This window comes from Mytilus californianus, unplaced genomic scaffold (assembly GCF_021869535.1).
Source record: "Mytilus californianus isolate M0D057914Y unplaced genomic scaffold, xbMytCali1.0.p SCAF_3, whole genome shotgun sequence".
NCBI lineage: Eukaryota > Metazoa > Mollusca > Bivalvia > Mytilida > Mytilidae > Mytilus > Mytilus californianus.
In genome coordinates, this window is record NW_026262679.1 from 65,830,499 (window position 1) to 65,840,604 (window position 10,106).

Consider the following 10,106-nt stretch of genomic DNA (forward strand, 5'->3'; position numbering starts at 1 on the left):
AAGATTTTCCGAAACAGTTTTTTTGTTTTGTTACCTCAAGCACAAAAACCTCCCAGCGAGGGTGGGCAAAACAAATAAACACATAACTTTGGCCAAAATTATAGATATTGACCAGCGCATGATAGCTCATGTAAGAATTTGTTTGAACTCTGAAAATATAATGTGTGAAGGTTAATAGATGTGACATTTTGAAGGATGAAACATTGCATATTTTGAAAAACACACGATGAAGAGATACAATAAATGAAGATAGACATTCCACGACTAAAAGGAACGGAACAGAGAATCTGACGTGTATTTAAATCGTTAGGTATTTGATAATCAGCACGAAATAGAGATCCGATTTCTGCTAAATAAAAGTTCGTTACAACATGGAGTTGTTATATGCATGAGATTATACCTCCTTTTTTACATGATTTCCTAGTTTTCATAAGATAACTGAAAAAAAACATTATTTGAGTAAAGTGGGGTTTTTTTTCTTCTAGTTTTCCACGTTTTTCGTTCCACTAATCATGATGATAGAGGAAGGCGTTATCATTCACAAATAAAGTGTAATCCTGCTACACCAGCGTCTTCTCTCTTTTTTTCTATTAGAATTTTTGCAATATGATCAGATTAATTGTCTGTAGTACTACTCATTTTTCGTGGCCCGAAACAAATCAGAATTTGTCATATGATGCATGCTCTAAGATGTAAATCTTAATGTTAACTTATGGTCTCATTGCTCACTAGCGGATTTAGGGGGGTTTGGAGGGGGGGTCGCAAAAAACCCCCCGCTTGAAAATCTTAAAATAATTTTTGTATTAACTATTTCTTGTTTTAATGTTATCTTTGCTATAAATTGAATATCCAGCACTAAATAGGGTGACAAGCTGTTGCTACACTCCTTTAAATATACACATGTCATAATTACATTGGCCTGAGGGAAACTTAATTGATAATTAGAGGATGTAAGGATTTAATTTAGACAATCCAAGGCTGCTATCCCTATATTTTATTACTTTGTTGGTTTTATGATTAAAACGACGTTTTCTGTTAGCTTGATTTAAGACAAATTCTTTTTCACCTTATCATATCCATAAGAATTTTTTTTTTTGAAAAATGACACCAGCTGAATTTCAAGGATATTGCAAACTTTATTTCCACATCTGTACCTAGTGCTCAAATGTATAGCATTCTAGATGAAAACTGGAATCCACCTAGATCTTTTCCCGCTTTTCATAAACAAGAAATGTACGGGTTAACAAGTAAGACGACAACCCCGGACAGTTTGTTAAAAACCGTTCAGAATTGGGTTAAGCAAATGGTGAATGTTAATCCCCCCCCCCCCCCCCAAAAAAAAATACCACCAAACAGCCTTATTAAGATCACAAGACTTGACCAACATACATGATAAGACGGCTAGTGGAATAGATGCAAGGGCTGATACAGCAATTGCAAAACGGTGGATACGATCTGTAATTAAATAACTAAACTAATCTAAAAAGTTTATTTTGAGTAACCATATGCCGGATGAACAAAAAGTGTGCCAATTATTGAAAAAAAACATATTATTTGGTATAACAAAAAAACTTCTCTAATGTTCAAAAACATTTCTCACCCCCCCCCCCCCCCCCCCCTCCCCCCGCTTTAAGCTCTGGATCTGCGTCTGTTGCTGTCTCATCAGCATCCCCGGCTTATTCGTATAGTGATATCCCAGATGCGTTAATCAAGCCACAATTACAAGTAACTAAAATACTTTTTCAAAGAAACAAGAAAGTAAATATATGATTAGATATCGATAATAGATACGAATAGATAACGATAATAGTTACGAATAGATAACGATAGTAGATACGAATAGATAACGATAGTAGAATACGAATAGATAACGATAATTAATACGAATAGATAACCATAATAGATACGAATAGATAACGATAATATATACGAATAGATTACGATAGTAGATACGAATAGATAACGATAATAGATACGAATAGATAACGATAGTAGATACGAATAGATAACGATAATTAATACGAATATATAACGATAATAGATATGCATGCGAATAGATAACAATAATATATAGGCCTATGTATAGGTAACGATAACAGACAGGCCTACGGATAGATTGTGATAATAGATAGACCTACACATAGATAACGACAGTAGATAGGCCTACGAATAGGTAACGATAATATATCATCGGCATATATAGGCCTACAGATAGATAGTGATAAAAAATAGGCCGAAGAAGAGATAGCTGTTGATCTGCAAGGTATCTACTTGCCACTTCACATCATGAACTGTGTTTCAACCCTAAGTAAAGCTGACGAGGAAATGCATTACTCAACTAATTGATAACGATAATAGATACAAATAGGTAACGGTAATATATAGGTCTTTCAATAAACAACGATAAAAGATAGGCCAATATGAATAGATAACGACAATTAATGGGGTAAGTGTTATTTACATTCTAGAATGTTCGGTTTGAAGTTTCCAATATATTGGTGAGTTAAAACAGCCTTTCCACAAAACGCCTCAATGGCTATCGAAGTGATATCTCTAAGAAGCCATTTATTCCCACCAGTTAGCCAGCATTTCAGACAGTCTGATCATAAACTTAGTGACTTAAACCGCATAAAAGTCCTAGTGATTGAACGAAACATTCACTGTGATGCCAAGCGAGAGGTTCGGAAAAGCTTCTGCATAAAGGAACAAAATGCACTTCATCAAAACGGCATCACCAGGATGTACTCGAGGTCTGATACAGGTGCTCATCTATTACCCAGCGTCTGTGATTAGAATAGAAACGTTAGGAGCTATATGACACAAACAAAAAACAAGAGTGGACACACAGAAATGTCTCGCCTGTCGTGTATTTATGATTTAAGTTATGTTGAAAGTACATGCTATCAGACATACATTATAAAATTTAAGCTGTAAATAATGAGATAATGTCGCTGCTGCTGGTGCCTGTATGAACGCTAAAGCTGCTGCCAGGCCTGCTGAAGACAACTATCATAGTGTCTTCATACTACTAATTGTATAGGTTATTATCCGCTATATGAAGATATGCTGGATAACTGTGGTTAAGAGTGAAATAACTTAGTGATATACCATTGATATTGATTATTGTGATTAAATATGGCAGTGAAGAATGAAAAAAACTAACATTGACCTATGAACCATGAAAATAAGGTCAAGGTCATATGAACCCTGTCAGACAGACAGATACGCCTTACAATCATTCCATACACCAAATATAGTTGACCTATTGCTTATCTCTTCTAAGAAAAAAAGTTCAGCATTAAAACTTAACATTGACCGATGAGCCATGTAAAAGGGAATAAGGTCATATGATACCTAGCGGACAGACATAAACACCTTATAAACATTCCATACACCAAATATAGTTGACCTATTGCTTATAGTTGAACAAAAATAGACCAAAACACCAAATTTTAACACTGAGCAATGAACCGTGAAAATCAGGTCAAGGTCAGATAAAACCTGCGAGACAGACATGTACATCCTAAAATATTTCCATACACCAAATATAGTTCACCTATTGCATATAGTATAAGGAAAAAAGGACCAAAACTAAAAAACTTAACTTTGACCACTGAACCATGAAAATAAGGCCATATCAGATGACACCTGCCAGTTGGACATGTACACCTTACAATCATTCCATAATCCAAATATAGTTGACCTTTTGTTGAAAGTATAAGAAAAATAGACCAAAAACAGAAACTTAACATTGAGCAATGAACCGTAAAAATTAGGTCAAGGTCAAATAAAACATGCCAGACTGACATGTACATGTACATCGTAAAATAATTTCATACACCAAATATAGTTGATTTATCTTATACAGTATAGGAAAAATAGACCAAAACACAAAAACTTAACTTTAACCAATGAACCATGAAAATGAGGTCAAGGTCATATGACACCTGCCACTTGGACATGTACACCTTACAATCATTCCATACACCAAATATAGTAGACCTATTGCTTATAGTATCGGAGATATTGACTTGACCACCAAAACTTAACCTTGTTCACTGATCCATGAAATAAGGTCGAGGTCAAGTGAAAACTGCCTTACGGGCATGAGGACCTTGCAAGGTACGCACCAGGCATGGGGTAATGCAAATTTGTAATTGTAATGCATGGTTCCAAGTAATTGCATGTAATGTGTAATGCAGCAATTTTTGCATTACATGTAATTGTAATATAATGAATTACTTTAGCAAAAAGTTGTGTAATTTCATGCATTACATTGCATTACATGGCATTACTTTTTTCACATACTACATCTTTAAAATATTGTTGGAGATTTAACTAAAGTAGAATTTTAGATTTCTTGATTAACTAAGAATATAGAATCATGTGCAAAACAGTGTAGCCGAGACCATTGATTGGCGCGCTAAAATATCCCATTGACTGGGTCAGATTAGGTGAACGTTCGTCTGTAACGCCCACAACTCACGACGTATTTATTATAGACATTTAAACTGTGGGGTCACCAAAGGGTCTCAACGCCTAAATAAAATAATTCGAAAAACTAATCAGGAATAACCTTTGTGTTTTGATTTATATTGAATACTTAAACGTTCTTTACTTGTGTTTTCGTTATGTTTTGATAATCAATTTGTATGATATCGCACGTTCTTTCAGCAAAAAAAAAAAAGGATTTAACTGGCTTTAACAGTTACAATGCATGTGTTGATTATTGTCTTTTTTTTTCGGACGTCAAAGCGATTTAACAATTGCGGTTGTCCAATTATGTCATCTTTTAACTTTTATCTGGTCAAAATTTTATTTTTTTATTATTACGAACGTTCACCTAATCTGACCCAGTCAATGGGATATTTTAGCGCGCCAATCAATGGTCTCGTCTACACTGTTTTGCACATGATTCTATTAATTATTTGAATATATTCTTTATTTCATTTTATTTCATACATTTTCCTGCATAAAAAGATTGATATTTGAAAAGCATTACTGTATTGTTGTCATAAGATCAAAGAATACCTTGTCTTGATTAAATAAAAGTTTATTGAAGTTTGTTATAAAACACTAATAAGTTTGTTTTACAATCAATATTTTCATTATTTGGACAATTGTTCATTAATTAAGCTCTATGTTTATTATATAATTAGGAAAGAAATTCTAAGTAATTAAATATTTTGATTGAAATTAAAAAAAAAAACAAAAAATATATTTATAAAAGTAAAGTCAACATTAAGTTTAAATAATAAAAATGTAATAGCCGAATTAAATAGTCTGTTTACATGTATACTTAAATTCAATGCATGGAACAGTTACTGCATATGCTAGAATCTTTTTTGACTTCGTGTTGTTTTTCAAAATGTTTGATTTTTCTATTCACCTAATAATAAAATTTACAAATGTAATGTGTTATTCAATGCATTACTTTGCAAAAGTAATTGTAATGTAATGCATTACTTTGATAAATGAATGTAATTGTTATTGTAATTTAATGCATGGTTTTGTCAAAGTAATTGTAATATAATGCATTACATTGCAATGTAATTCGCCCCATGCCTGGTACGCACATACCGAATATAGTTATCCTATTACTCATAATAAGAGAGAAATTAAGAATACTAAAAATCTTAACTTTTTTTCAAGTAGTCACTGAACCATGAAAATGGGGTCAAGGTCGATGTACATATGACAGACGGAAACTTCATAACATAAGGCATCTATATACAAAGTATGAATGATCCAGGTATTCTACCTTCTGAAATATTAAGCTTTTAAGAAGTTAGCTAACGCCGCCGCCGCCGTTGCTGCCGCCGCCGGATCACTATCCCTATGTCGAGCTTTCTGCGACAAAAGTCGCAGGCTCGACAAAAACGAGACCTAAAAAGAAGAGCCAGACTACTATAATGACTTTGCCTGAGGGAGTTGGAACCTTTTTGATTTATCAAAAGTGGAATTTTAGAAAAGTATTGTTCTAAATCATGTCAGTACGATGCACTGATAACCTCGGCCTAATAAATGAAAATAACACTATACAAATTCCATATGTCTGTAACACTTTTCAAGATTTATCTTCATCAGGAATCGCTAAAACCTAAACATTTGAAAGCTCAGTATGTGTAAATACGTGTGAGCCTTTACACTCACACTTTTAAAGTTAATATTATTGTTCGTGAAGAACAAATATAAAATTTTGTAATCTAGCTCAAAGAATTCATCCGAAAAATTGTATAAAATTTAATGCGGCAAGGAATCTGAGTGTCACGAATTATGATTACGTAACAATGGAAACTCGATTTCCTTTAGCTTTATTTTGTTGATCTCTGTATTCTGCTATCATCGTCACTTTTAAATATATATTGGATTGCTTTTTTTTATTGCCTTATAAGTTATTACAGTTGCTCCGGTTTCTTTCATAATTCACCAATAGCTCATTGAATATCTATATATATATGCACCTTTTACTGAAAATAAAGTCGTTGAAACTAAGGCACAAAGATTAAAAAAAATATTGAAAACGGATCGTTTAGAGTCACAAAATAATTTTTTAAAAAATCCGAATATTGTTCATGTAAAAACATTGAATCACGAAAGAAGAAGACGTTTTTCTCATTTTCCTCTTCTTTTGGCTTTCCCTTATTATTATTATCATCATAGATCCCAACCCTCTCCCTTTTATCTTACAATAGTACTAGGTCAGATATGGGAATAGTTGCATCTATCTTCATCCCGTCGCCTGAACGTGCGTATACTGGTTAGACTTAGTTCCGTGGAGGCCTAAGTTCCAAGCAGTGCAGGAGTTTGGTTGGATTACAAAACTTGCAATGAAAACTTATATGTAACAATTATTTCCTGAAAAAGGTATAATAATACGGAAATTATCAATGTTTCGCAAAGTATGTGTTTGTTATCACGAAAAACCATATGACAAAGACTCATTTTATGATTGATTCGTTCCTTAAGAATTTTTGGACTATTTTATTTTAATCTGCGCACTTCACAACTTCAAACTGGAGGCTCTAAAGAGCCTGTGTCGCTCACCTGGGTCTATGTGCTTATTTAGCATTGTAGACTAGAATAGAATTCATGACAAAAATCTCTGTTTTGTTGATCTTGTATTACTGATCATTTAGTCTGTTTAGTTTCTCTCTATCTTCTTTAGTTTTTGCTCCTCGTTACTAGAACGACTCTAGAATAGAGAATTTGTCCACTCTGCAAGGATGGAATTGAAGATGAATTCCATTTCCTCATTAAATGTAAAGCGTTAGAATTGAACAGAAATATACTCTTTTGTAATTTAAGTGATATAGTCCCATCTTTTGTTAATATGTCTGAACAAGATAAATTTAGTTTTATTTTGAAAAGTAATGATACTGACATATGTACTGTATGTGAGGCTAGAACAAGCGATATGTATGATAAGAACATTTATTTAAAGCAAACATAATGTTGTTGAGAACTGTTATAGTATCAACGATTATTGTTATAGCTTGATAACACATAGTACGAATAATACCCCCACGCAATGTAGTTATATTGTAAACTATGCGTCTCTTATAATTGAGAAAATATGTCTTTGTATATTTGTCTTTGTTTATTATTTTTTTTAATTTTTGTATTTGTATTTTGTAAATGTCAGCTGGTATCATTCCTGTATTGGAAATTACATCAATAAAACTATTTGATTTGATTTAATTTGATTTATTGTACATATTGTAGGCGTAGCGAGAATGGCCGAGTTGTTACGATTGGTGCAGTCGGTTGGATTTTAATTATAACGTCGTTATAGTGAAGTATATTAGCAAACATTTAAAATATTAGCGCAGGCCTACGTAACATAGGCGAGTTACAGTCACACGTTGTGCAGCAATGCCATCAACCTGAGTACAGATGTACATTTTATACCACAGTGTGGTTTCAGTAACAGACAAAGAAACAACATATTTTCACCATAAACGAGTAAAACTGCTCAAGTCTATTTTCAGTTGAAGTCAGAGACTCAATGCATAACGGCATCCCGTGAGCAAAAGAAATTTTAAAAGTCGTATAAAGTCGAAGTTGACGTCAATATGGTACCAGACGTAACGGAACTGTGGCGAAACCATCCACTTAGTTGACCATGCAGAGAGCAATCGTCTACTAAAAAAAGGGAGGGTGGGATCTGAGAAATTGGCAGTGTAAGGGGAAGAATAGAATTTTAACACTTCTGAAGAAGCAGTTAAAATGATTACAGAGGGTGTGGATGGGGTTTATAGAATATAGAATAATGGGCAAAATGTGCAGAATAAAGGACAAAAAAATAATAATAAAGAGTAGAAAAAAATAGAGTAAAAAAAAATAAAGAATAGAGATTACATGATGGGATCACGCTAAAATATAAAGATTGGAGAATAACAGAAACAAATTATAAAAATAGAGAAAAATGGCATACAAAATAAAAGAATAGAGAAACGAGGAACCACCAATCTAGACCCTCATTACACCCAGACAAAATATTAAAGAACAAAGACAATTGCATATTGAAAAGGGATCTTTTAGAGTCACAGAATTATTTCGAAAAGAGTCTGAATATTGTTGATATAAAAACATTGAACCACGGAAGAAGGAGGGTGTTATTTCGCTTTCCTCTTCTTTAAATTCTCCCCGGTTTTGATTATTTTTCTCCAGAAAATGAGTAGACGTAGAGCGTGCAAAGACGTCTGTGCTAATTCGCCCAAATTGTGTGTGTGTTAATTCTTTTATTTTGCGCTTGACACATATTTGAAGCAAGTGTGTATGTGCGTTTCTGGAAACAGATCTTTCTTTCTTTCTTCACTCAGAAAATACCAAAAAGCAAGTGTCAAAATAGACATGAAATATTTGCCACTGGACGTTAAGCAGAAAACGATTTAATCAATCCGCTATATTTGATACAAAGCAAAACTGGCAGTGCTTTCAGATTTTTATAATCAGATTTTTTTCAGCCATCAGTGCACACGGAAAATTAAGTGTTGCTTGAATAAAGGAAATGTGAATGTATTCGTCATAAGACACCAACCCAACAACAGAAATAACACCAAAAAAAAAAAACTAGAGGGAGACGTGTCCTACGTTCTATCAGATTTATATATTTTTTTCAGTCAGCTGTGTACAGTTGTGCCTGCTGGTGTATAATTTATAGCGCGAACGGTGTTACATGTTTGTTGTCGGTCACATCGAGGTTGATTTGGGTAGAAAAAAATCATGCAAGACCATACATAACATAGACTTGATGTGCCATATTCCGACCGATTTGATTCTTATACTGCATACAAATACATAAGATTATCCGTGAAATAGAAGGAGAATCAGATATGGGTTATACGTCAATGCCATGTTTCAAATTGGAATGTTTTTTCTGTGAAAACAATACAATTAAAAAAGATCGGTAGTTTCAAATTATATAATCAGCTATAAAAGGCCTAGACAAGACAAATTTCGAAACAATCCAAACAAAAAAGTTACTGTCTCCTTTATGACAACAAAAAAAAAAGATATAACAGACAGCGACCGACGACAACCACTGAATTTTACAGGCTCCTGATTTTGGACAGACATATACAGAATTTGGCGGGGTGAAACATGTTTGTGATCCTTCAACCCTTCCCTTACCTGGACAATGGTATAACAACACAACATAAGAACAAACTGAGAAAAAAAAACAGTTGGTTAAAATTCAACTTGGCATGAAGCACATAAACAAATAACATGATGACATGATGACAAAAGAAACAAAGTTGCGATCTAAAAGTACTCGAAGTTAGGGTATGACCATTTTATATTCGAGGAGGGGGCAGGGATGGGGATCGGACCTGGTGGCAGGAGGATTTTTTTCCGGATTGACCAGTTATTTTCATCTTTTGCTACGCATGCTTATTTTTTTCCGCGGCTTTGCTCCGCGAAACTGTATCTTCACTTTTGAACACATTTGTATCCTCAACTATCCTGCATTTCATGTTGCAGAGTATTCATTTTCATCCTGTCGTGTGCAAAGTATTTTTTTGTCAGTTCCTACTAGGCCAAGTTATTCATTTTCAAAATCCTCCCCCCTCCCAGAAAATCAAATGGTCGTCTCTTACTGA